General features: G+C 40.9%; 1 protein-coding gene across 1 annotated transcript in view; it reads left to right on the top strand.

Moving 5' to 3' along the window:
- The window catches only part of LOC145404953 (uncharacterized), a 608,364-nt gene that overhangs the window by 146,702 nt on the left and 449,556 nt on the right, over positions 1-12,106 (top strand). The gene's annotated exons all lie outside the window — the stretch shown is intronic.

The following is a 12,106-nucleotide window of genomic DNA, read 5'->3' as shown; positions in this document are numbered from 1 at the left end:
GGCCACCCTTTGCGGGATTAAGGCGTCGGGCTATAGATAGATAGATAGATAGATTTTTAGCAAGAGATTTAACACAAGCTGTCCAGCTTAGGTTGGGGTTTAGAGTAACACCTAGGATATCAATTGTAGTGGATATGGGAATACTGACATCATTCAAAATTACTGTATGTGACAGTCTGAGGGATTCATTCTATTGGAGAAATTAATGTATTTTGTTTTCTGAGCATTAAATGAGACCAGATTTGTTTGTCCCCATTGATTAATTTTAGAAGGCTCCTGGTTCAGAGACTCTGCTGTGTTTATTTGGGAATTTAATATATCAAATTGTGTAAAGGGAGTACTAAATGTGAAAGAACTATGAAGGGTCGAGTCATCAGCGTAAGAGTGTATTGGGTTATGCGTGACAGATAGGAGGTCATTTATATGAATGAGAAAGAGGGTTGGCGCCAAAACTGATCCCTGAGGTACGCCAGCATTTATGGAATGAAACTGAGAATAAATTCCATCTACCATGACCCGTATTTTTCTACTATGAAGGTAAGAAGAAATTAGAGGAACCAATGATGCAAGGCCATAGTGTGACATCTTAGACAATAAGGCCTGGTGCCATACTCTGTCAAATGCTTTTGAAATATCAAGTGATACTGTGTGTGTTTCACCATGTTGGTCTATTGTTTTGTTAATCTGATGGGTAAGAAGGCAAAGAATATCTACAGTTGAACGTTCCTGTCTAAATCCATACTGCCGATCATTGATCAGTTTATTGATTTCTAGATGCTTGACTATGTGTTTGTTAATTAGTGTCTCAAAAACTTTACCGAGAATGGAAGTTATTGCAATTAGTCTATAGTTTGATGGATCAGAAGTTGTCCCCCTTTTAGGAACAGGATGGATATTTGCTTCTTTCCAAGGGGCTGGAAAAATTGAGGTAAGGATGCATAAGCGGAAAAATTTTGCTAATACAAGAGCCAACACTGAGGAGCAATTTTTAAGTACGGTACTGTTGAAGGAATTTCATCTGGATCAGTGGCTTTGTCTGCTGATAGATTCTGTAATACGGCTTGTACGTATCTGGTGTGAATCATGAAAGGAGGTATTTGAGGGGAATCAAAATCAAGTACAGGAATATTATGATTTTCTGAATTTAGGGTTGAGTTTGTTGAAAAAATGTCAACAAGAAGGTTGGCTTTTCCACGTGGGTCACTTACTAGATTTCCACTGGGGGACTGTATCGGTGGAATGGAAGAGGTGGTAGTGAAGTTAGTTTTGAATGAATTAAGGGTTGACCAGAATATTTTGTTACCATTTAGATTGTTTAGTAGTTTGTTAGCTTGTCTATGTAGAAAGTTTGATTTAGAAAGATTGATAATAGTTTTGGCATGGTTTCTGATATTTTTATAATAGTTAAAGGCTACTTTGGTTTGGTAGCCCTATGCTGGACCGCTTCCAGTATTTCTATATCTTTAGGTGAGACGCCCAAAATTGCACTGCAAACTCTAAGTGTGGCCTGAATATGTTTTTGTATTGGGGGATTACAATATCTTTGCTTTTATATGTAAAATGTCTTTTGGTGAAGCCTAGGGCCCTGTTGGCTTGACTGGCGGCAGAGATACATTGATTTGAACATTTTAGGTCGTCTGAAATTAGTACGCTTAGATCCTTAGCTAGTGAGGACTTGCTAATGAATTGGCCCTTCATTTCGTAATCATACCATTTGTTTTTCTTCCCACATTGCAGTACCTGACATTTACTTACACTGAAGGACATTTGCCATTTTTCTGACCAGCTGACAATTTTGTTAAGGTCATTTTGAAGGCTAATTCGGTCTTCTTGAGTTAATATAGTGTTCCCAATTTTTGTATCGTCCGCAAATTTAGAAATGAAGATTTTTAGGCCAACATCGATATCATTAATATACATAATAAATAGGACTGTTCCCAACACCGATCCCTGAGGAACACCACTGGTCACTGGAGCCCAGTCTGACTCCACTCCATTTATAACGACTCGTTGCTTTCTCTCACTTAACCAGCAACGTACCCACCTATGAATATTTCCGTCAGTTCCAAGTGATCTTACTTTTGTCATTAGTTTATCATGCGGCACTTTTTCAAAGGCTTTCTGGAAATCTAAGTAGATTATATCAAGTGACCTGGTACAATCATTCATTTTATAAACTGTATCGTAAAACTCAATAAAATTTGTCACGCATGATCTCCGAGTTCTAAAGCCATGCTGGCTGTTCCTAATTACGTTATTAGTTTCTAGGAACTCAATTATCCTATCTCTAATTAATGATTCGTGGATCTTTCCCTAGACAAAGGTTAGGCTAATTGGTCTATAATTACCTGGTTGATCACTACTGTCCCTTTTATATATAGGAGTCACGTTAGCCAGTCCCAGTCTGCTGGAACCTTTCCTTGTTGTAGGGACTTGTTAAAGATAGATATTAGAGGACTGCATCCACCACCTTTTTCAGTATTTTAGGGTAGAAGTTATCTGGGCCGGGAGTCTTATTACTGTTCGTTTGAATAAGCCTATCTCGCATTTCATTACTGCTAATATGCATATTACTTCGTGCGTTTTGGATTGACATTTGATGCTCTTCGATGGTGTCACTGGCGTCTACTGTGAAAACTGAACTGAAAAATACATTTAAAGTAGAGGCAATTTCCTTATCGTCCGAGATAAGAGCACCCTCGTCGCTGGAGAGAAAGAGAGAGAGAGAGAGAGAGAGAGAGAGAGAGAGAGAGAGACTGTCAGTAAGAATGGTTTATCAATCGCAGTAGGGTTTTAAGGCAGATAATCACTAAGAGTTTAATAAGTAAGAACAGATTCTGCGACCTGCACCGCCCTTAGTCAAAAGGGAGTGGAGGGGGGGGGGGAAGGAACTGGCTGTTTGGAGGGGGATGGGGAGAGTGAGAGGGGTAGGGGGTTCAGGGGAGGGAGCTTGGGGAGGGGAAGACGGGAGTGAGTTTCCAGCGTTGAAAGAGTTGACAGAAAGGGACCATAAGAACATAAGAAGAGAGGATATCTGCAATAGGCCATTTGGCCCATGCTAGGCAGCTCCTAGAAGATTAACTGAACTACTACAATGAGATAAGGATAGCAATGAAGGCTCTTCCCAGCCCTCCAAACCCTCCAGCCGAAGCCGGCAGGAAAACGTCAGAAAGAACACCACGCAGCATAGAAAAACTGGCGTGGACATTTTAAAGGATAGTGTGAAAGGGAGGAGAGGATTGTGTTTTATGAAGGCGGTAGCAGCCAGTAACCACATCTGCGTATGGCGTGTTAATTTTTCAAACAGAAATGCCGTTATACAGTTTAAGGAAACAATCTGATTATTGTATCAAATCAATAATTGATGAGGAGTGTTCCCCATCATTTGGCAACGCAAGACGGAGCGGGTGAGCACCCACTGGATCGGTCTGTGATACGGAAATCTCTTTAGAGCATTTATCATTGCAGTTGAACCTTATCTATCAATGGAATGAGCTATGATAATAGTAGAAAACACCCTTACGTATGTTTACATTAACAGAGTCGTCTAAATATATGATTCGTAGCTACGTGTCAGTTTACAACAGTGACTGGCAACCAATTCATTCATCCTCCTAGACACAACAAAGTTGTGAGTACGTCACAGGTCGCAGGCATACCAACTGCCAGACCCAAGCTACACTCTTATACTGTACCAGGTGCATATGTTGCCAATAGTACATTGGTAGGTAGATAGGCAGATACGCAGTAAGTAGGTATATATTTGAAGATGACATGGGGGAAATAGGGATGTAGGTAGATACACTGAAACTGAAGTAAGTAGGGTGAGAAGGGAAAAAAATGGTAGAAATGTTAGTAGGATGAAAAGTGCTGTAGATTGGTACGTAGAAAATTATAGGTATGCAGTAGCAGAAGGAGAGATGTAGGAACGAAAGTAATTGGGTAGGTAAGTCGACAGGTAGATCAGGCACTCTTGAAGTAGACGAGAGAGAGAGTATAATGCTGAGAAAGAGAATATCATGGGCGGTCGGTGAAACTCCCAGTAAAAATTTGCATGTATCGGCACACTCACCATTTCGGCAATATTAACCCCACCATACCCACGCTTCCTTACGGTTACACCCACACTCAGAGCCGGCTATGTGCTGACCTGGCCGGCTTTCTATAACCCTGTAAAACTAATGAAATCCCACCCACTCATTTCCCGCGGAGGATGGAATTGATGTGAGCTTGGAATTTGTATGGGTTACGAAAGCCGTTTAAAGGTTTGATCTAGTAAATTTTTTGTACCAATCTCGTTCTTGTTTTCTGTTCCTGCATCAGTGTTGTGCTGTATTAAGGCCCACAGAATGGCGGTGGTATAATGGGAAACATGTGCACCGTGCCTGAGAGAGGTTCCGAGTTCAATTCCCGGGCCGACAACGAGACCTTTGGTTAGGTCCTCATTTACCCCAGCCTATTCACACCAAAAACTGACACGGGGACATGGATTCCTGAAGAGACGGTTGAGTTTCATAGCCTGGGGAGATGGTGCTGGGTGCTTTCCTTGTCGATCACGCCTGTGCTTTGTATGGAGTCCCTGATGCATCGGTTAGAGCGCCAAGCGTGTGTCTGAAGGAGCCTAATTTTGGTTTTTATGTCTTTAAAACTGGTAGACTTCATATGTTTCTCCTCAGACTCTGTTCATTCAGGAGTAATGCTGGAACTTGAATGTCATGGCCCTCGTGCAGTCTCTCTATCTATTGCCAGACGCCTTAATCCCGTAAGGAATGGCCACAAACAAATCGCCTCCATGTCGTCCTGTCAACCGCCATTTCGCTGCCCTCCCCGAAGCCCAGGCCTCCCTCTTTCTTATACCTCCCCACTCCAACCCTCCACCTCATCCTTAGCCTCCCCCTCCCTTTCCCCTTTCCACCTCACTCACATACACACTCCTCGTTAGTCTCTCACTCTCCATCTTCTCCACATGGCCAATCCACCTCAGTGTATTTCACAAAACGCTTTCTGTCACATCCACAGCCACACAACAATGCTCCTTCACTTCCTCATTTGTCAGTCTGTCTCTCTATGTAACTCCACATGCTCTTCTCAAGTAACTCATTTCCACCACTTGTGGTGGATACGTTAGAAATGGTATCACAATGCAATCATGCAGAGACTTTTTTACTTCCATGCTCACTTCACTATTTCTTATCACTGCTTTCAAAGAACCAGCAACCATTCTTCCCTGTTGTACCCATCAAGCACTTCACCCTCTAAACTTCCATCCTTACTCATCACACTACCCAAGGACTTAAACACACTCATAATATCCATTTCCTCCTCATCCAACCTCACTGTACATTCACTGACGTAATTTCTCTCGAAGACCATCAGTTTACTCTTCCCTACATTCATATTTAGATTCAGCTTCATACACACGCTCCCAGACTCATTCACCAAGCCTTGCAGTTCCCCTTCGTCTTGACTTAACAACACAGTATCATCTGCAAACAGCAATACAGGGAGTTTCCACACACTGCCCTCTCTATTAGGGTCGCTCCAACATCCACTGCCCTACCTTGTATCTCTTTTATAACCCCATCCATATACGGATTGAAAAACCATGGAGACATGACACATCCCTGTTCAATCTAACCTTCAAATAGAAAAATTCACGCAGTTCACTGTCCACACGCACTGCAGCCTTAGCACCATCATACATACTCTTCACAGCATTCAACAACTTCCCATCTACTCCATATATTCTTAATACTTTCCACAGTCTCTGTCTATTCACCCTGTTATATGCTTTCACGAAATCCATGAAGGCCGCATACATCTTCTATCTCTTCTCTAGAAACTTTTCCACTAATAACCAAAGGATGAATATCTGATCTATACAACATCTTCCTTTCCAAAAACCTCCCTGTTCTTCTCCAACTAATTCCTCTGTTGTTTCGCTAACTCTGCCAATAAGTATCCTACCATACACTTTTTCTATTAGGCTAAGAAGAAAAATGTCTGTATGATTACCACACACTTCTTTTTCCCCATTTCCTTTGTACAGAGGAATAATTATACCTGACTTCCAAACCTCCGGGACTCCACCTTCCTTCCAGGCCAATCTGCATATCTTCCATATCAATTCTACAACTACCTCCCCCATGCTTCAGCATTTCACCACACGTTCTATCATTCCTAGGGCATTCTCCATTTTGACTTTCTTCACTGCCTCCACTAATTCCATCCTACTGATCTCTTCCTCCCTTCTCACCCCCCTTCTCCTCCCAGTCATTCCTCAGCCACTTATACTCACATTACTTTCATTCTTAATGTTTAACAGTTCCTTAAAGTGTTCTCTCCATCTGCTCACCTACTGTATTCCCCCATCTCCACCGTTAATCTACCATTTTTATTTTTCACTCCCCGACTTACTTGTTTATCACCCTCTCGAACTCCCTTTACCGCCTTCCAGAACATTTTCTTACATTCCCTCCACTTTGCACTCAAATTCCTTCCAAATTCCTCATCCACTTTCTTCTTACTCTTAATAGTCTTTTCATCTCTCTCTTCCCCTCTGCATATAACTCTTTCATCCGTCTCTCAATTTCCTCCATGCCTCTGCGTTCCATCCACTCACTGTATGCTTTCTTTTGCGCCACAGCCTGTTTCACCTCTTCTTTCCACCACGCTGTTCCTTGCACCCCCTTTCGTCTTCTCTCCATCCCACACACCACCTCATATGTTGCACAGATTTCTTCTGTGAATATCTTGCACAGACCTTCCACGTCCCCCATCTGCTCCAATCCATATTTACCCAATCGCGCCTCCACTTGTCTCTTACATTCTGCCTTTTTTCCATCCTCTTGCAACCTTTCTACCCTCCTTGTATGGACTACTTCCTTTCGTCCTTAACTTCTCCTCCTCCTCCATTTCATTTGAACCTTGACTTTCGCCACCACCAAGTGATGGTCAGAAAGCCCACTCCCCCAACCTGTGTATGTTCTGGCATCCATTACATACCGTCTCATTCTATCATCCACACACACGTGGTCAGCTATTGCCTTACGTTCATTCAGTTCACCATCCTCCTTTCTCATCACTCGCCACGTATACCTGTGTATCATTTTGTGCCTGAAGAGGGTATGGCTATCACCAACCCCCTCTCGGCACAAATGTCGACTAGACTAGAGCACTCACTCTCTCATCCACTTCTTCAAGGACACCCCACTCACCAACTACTCCATCCACCTTCACATTCCCTATTTTCCTATTCATATCTCAAGTCAAAAACACTCTCTCATTCTTTTCAAACTTTTCCATGCACGCTTCCATATTTTTCTACGACTCCTCTTTCACTCTACTTGCGCGATATTGCGTTGTCGCTTACACGCACACAACCGCCCACATTTGTAGTCCAACTTTCAATCTTACCCCCACAGTACTTGAGCCGACGGATCCATACTCTCTTATATTCTCCTTCCATCTCTTGCACACAACAGTACAAACTCCTTCTTCTGCCCACTCATTCTCACCTGCTCATGCACAAATACCCAGGGCCGGATTAACCATGAGGCACTTGAGGCACTGGCCTCAGGCCCCAGACTCCAAGGGGCCCCCAGATTCTAAGGATAAAAATATATGCCATCAAATTTTGATGATATCATTGAACAATTCTCTAGAAAGAAAGCTAGAAATGTGTTTGTTTAAGTTACCAATAGTTATAGACTTTGATTTTTGAATAAAGAATAGTAACAAACAATTTATTTATTTTTTGTTCTTGTTATTTACATATACAATTAGGGTTGGTTGAATTTTGATGATATCGTTGAAGAATTTGGTAGAAAAAAAGAAAAGTGTTTAAGTTACCAAAAGTTATGGAATTTGTTTTTTGACTAAACAATAGTAACAAGCATTTTTTTTGTCTTGTTATTTACGTATACCTTTAGGGTTGGTTGAATTTTGATATCATTGAAGAATTTTCTAGAAAGAAAGAAAAGTGTTTAAGTTACCAAAAGTTGTGGACTTTGTTTTTTTTGACAAAACAATAGTAACAAGATTTTTTTTCTTGTTATTTTCATATACATACAGAGTTGGTTGAATTTTGATATCACTGAAGAATTTTCTGGAAATAAAGAAAAGTGTTTAAGTTACCAAAAGTTGTGGACTTTGTTTTTTGACTAAACAATAGTAACAAGCAATTTTTTTTATTTTTTGTTCTTGTTACTTACTGTACATATATATTTAGGGGTGGGGGTCCCCAAGCCGATCTGTGCCTCAGGCCCTTATTAAGCTTAATCCGGCCCTGCATATACCCCATCCATACTCCCATTCTCTTATTGTCACCTCTTCATTTTGTCTCAGTTATTCCACATACATCCAGTTCTGCATCCACAAGCACGTGGACAATCTCTCTCTCTCTTTCACCTCATCATTCGTACCCCTTACATTCCATGTATACATATAGTGTATATAGTGTGTATATATATACAGTATAAATATATATATACATATATATATATATATATATATATATATATATATATATATATATATATATATATATATATATGTATGTATATATATATATATATATATATATATATATATATATATATATATATATATATATATATATATATATATATATATATATATAAGAGAGGGGTGTGTGAATTGGGAGCGGGGCAGTGAAATGGCGGGGGACAGGGCGACGTGGAGGCGATTTCTTTATGGCCACCCCATATGGAATTAAGACGTCTGGCGATAGATAGATAGATAGTATGCAGTATAATTGCTGTAGGTAGATAGTTTAATTAAATTCATGAGAAACACTCGTACTGAAGGGATTAAAAATCATCTGTATCAGGCATATCCAGGCCATGACACCTTTCGTATTTATCTGTGCTGCCTTAACATAATCTTATCCATCAAAGTAGAAACATCTGCAAACGATGGGGTTAGCTGTGAATGTTTCTAACCTCTTCACCTTTATAGATAACTCCTTAGTTAGAAAGAAAATATTCTGGCGGTAACAAGAATGAAGTCATTCACCATCGTACTGCAAGTGTTTCAGACATCTCCATTAACTCAGTTTTTTTTTTTTTTTTTTATCATTTTTTAGGAAGAAATGGAATTCCTACAATTATTGTAACATTAACCTCGGCAATACTGTGACCTGCACTGACAACAGTATTTTACTATTACCATTGTCGTGTCAAGGAAGGCTGTATCTAACCCTTCCAGATCGGAAAGTCTCTCTTAATGTGAACAAAATCGTCCAGGGAAAGCAGGACGAAGCCTAAGACACGTAAGCTGCTTGAATGGGGCAGTGTAAAATTAATCTTATAGTTAGTGTACCCCATCTCGGCTTATATTATTGTTGTTCTTGTTCTTTCCCGCTTTATACCATTCCAGTACCTAAATCATTCATAATTCTATGCTAATTCTTAAGCACTAACAACAACAATAATGATGATGGTAATAATAATACCGGGAATAATAATAATAATAATAATAATAATAATAATTTGTGGTAGGTGGGGGCGCTCACCATCCACTCACTTCTCGATGTAGTGCTGCTTTGAGTGTCTGCCCTTTCTTCTCTTCCATCCTTCCTCTTCTTTCTTTCCTTCATTCTTTCCTCTTCCTTCTGCCTATGTATGACTCTACACTGAGTGACAAGGCGAATGGTTTCCTGAACACCAGGAAACCATTTACTATGCTGGGTGGTAACCATATAACCAAACTGTGGCGCCTGGTGGTTTAGTGGGTAATTAAGGCGCTCCAATCGGATTGAGCCTGTGTAAGTTTATATCCAAGGGATGGTTGGGGTTTACTGCTTACATAATGCCACTCAGGGATGAGTGATGCTGGTCAATGTCATCTTGAATGTCAGGACTAACTTGCCAAGCCCCGGACTCCTACGCCCCTCATGGGGCAACATAGGATTGGATGATGGATGGATGGATAATAATAATAATAATAATAATAATAATAATAATAATAATAATAATAATGATAATAATAATGATAATAATAATAATGAAAAAACTTTTACTACTACTAACAACTACTACTACAACTACTACTACTACTACTACTGCTGCTACTACTACTACTATTAATAATAATAACAACAACAACATTACTTCTACTTCTACTACTACTGCTACTACTACTGCAAAGTGCTGTGCAGTTTCTTCCTGTGCATTCAGAGTAAGCATGGAAACTACGTACCAAGTCCTGCGACATGCAGGCCGATTGACGAATGACAAAATGATGCTACTGCGTCAAAAAAAAAAAAAAAAAAAAAAGTTCCGTGGTTGCTTAGGTATGACGGGATGGTTGTCAGGAGTAAAGAAATATACGTGTTTAGAAGGGGGTGACAACCCAGGATACACTCAATGACTAGCGGTAGTCGTAGTAGTAGTAGTAGCAGTAGTAGCAACAGCAGGAATAGAAGTAGTAGTAGTAGTAGCAGTAGTTGTAGTAGCAGGAATAGTAGTAGTAGGACTAGTAGTAGTAGTAGTGGTAGGAGTAGTATGGTAGTAGTAGTACGGCAGTAGTAGTAGTATTTGCAATAGAGTACGGCAGTATTAGTAGTAGTAATAGTAGCAGTAATAGTAGTAATAATAGTAGTAGCACTTAGCAGTAGCAGTAGTAAAGTAAGCCGATGGGAGCCCAGTCTACAACATGTACTAAGATATCAATGCGTATATCTGCCCTCCTTCCCCTCTGTCGTATCCATTATAAGGTTGGGGGGCGGCTGACCCCACTAAAAGAATGGTGGGAAATTTTATACAGTGCAAGACAATATCAAGACGAACGGACCAGAGAAGCTTCCTCGATATCCATGTGCTCACTTCCTGCTATGTTTTATTTTTTATTTATTTATTATTATTTTTTTTTAGGTGGGAACGGCTGACCCCCAAGAATCACTGGAGGTCGCGCTTCTCAAATATGGCATTACGGATGAGGATACATTGTACAACATGTACTAAGATATCAATATCATATCTACCTTCTTTATCTATTTCTGAGATTTTTTTATTTGGTGAGAGGGCTCACCCCCCTAAAAATCAGAGTTGGAAAATTGTGTACAGGGAAAGAATTGCTGAGCAAGCAGAATTCACCCAGGAAGTTTCATTTAAATCCATCAGGCAACCTGGGAAAAGTTAAGGCAGGCACACACACACACACACACACACACACACACACACACACACACACACACACACACACACACACACACACACACACACACACACACACACACACACACACACACACACACACACACACACACACACACACACACACACACACACACACACACACACACACACACACACACACACACACACACACACACACACACACACACACACACACACACACACACACACACACACACACACACACACACACACACACACACACACACACACACACACACACACACACACACACACACACACACACACACACACACACACACACACACACACACACACACACACACACACACACACACACACACACACACACACACACACACACACACACACACACACACACACACACACACACACACACACACACACACACACACACACACACACACACTCACACACACAGTCACACACACTCACACACACACACACACACACACACATTGCCGGCAAGATAGTGTTAATTTTCTAGGGTTCTGTCTCAGTTAACACTGATTTCTGAGGGAACTGTCAAGAAGGAAAGGTGTTCCTACCGGTGAGTTGTAATTGTGGGATCACCTGAAACTGACGGAGGTAATTAGGGACTGAAACTGAATATATACCCCTTAACCTACACTAAGCTAACATCACCTACCCTAACTTAACACACACACACACACACACACACACACACACACACACACACACACACACACACACACACACACACACACACACACACACACACACACACACACACACACACACACACACACACACACACACACACACACACACACACACACACACACACACACACACACACACACACACACACACACACACACACACACACACACACACACACACACACACACACACACACACACACACACACACACACACACACA

Source organism: Coenobita brevimanus, chromosome 65 (genome assembly GCF_032717465.1).
Source record: "Coenobita brevimanus isolate Jiangsu-jjx chromosome 65, ASM3271746v2, whole genome shotgun sequence".
In the NCBI taxonomy this organism is placed as follows: domain Eukaryota; kingdom Metazoa; phylum Arthropoda; class Malacostraca; order Decapoda; family Coenobitidae; genus Coenobita; species Coenobita brevimanus.
This window is presented reverse-complemented; position numbering and strand designations above follow the sequence as displayed.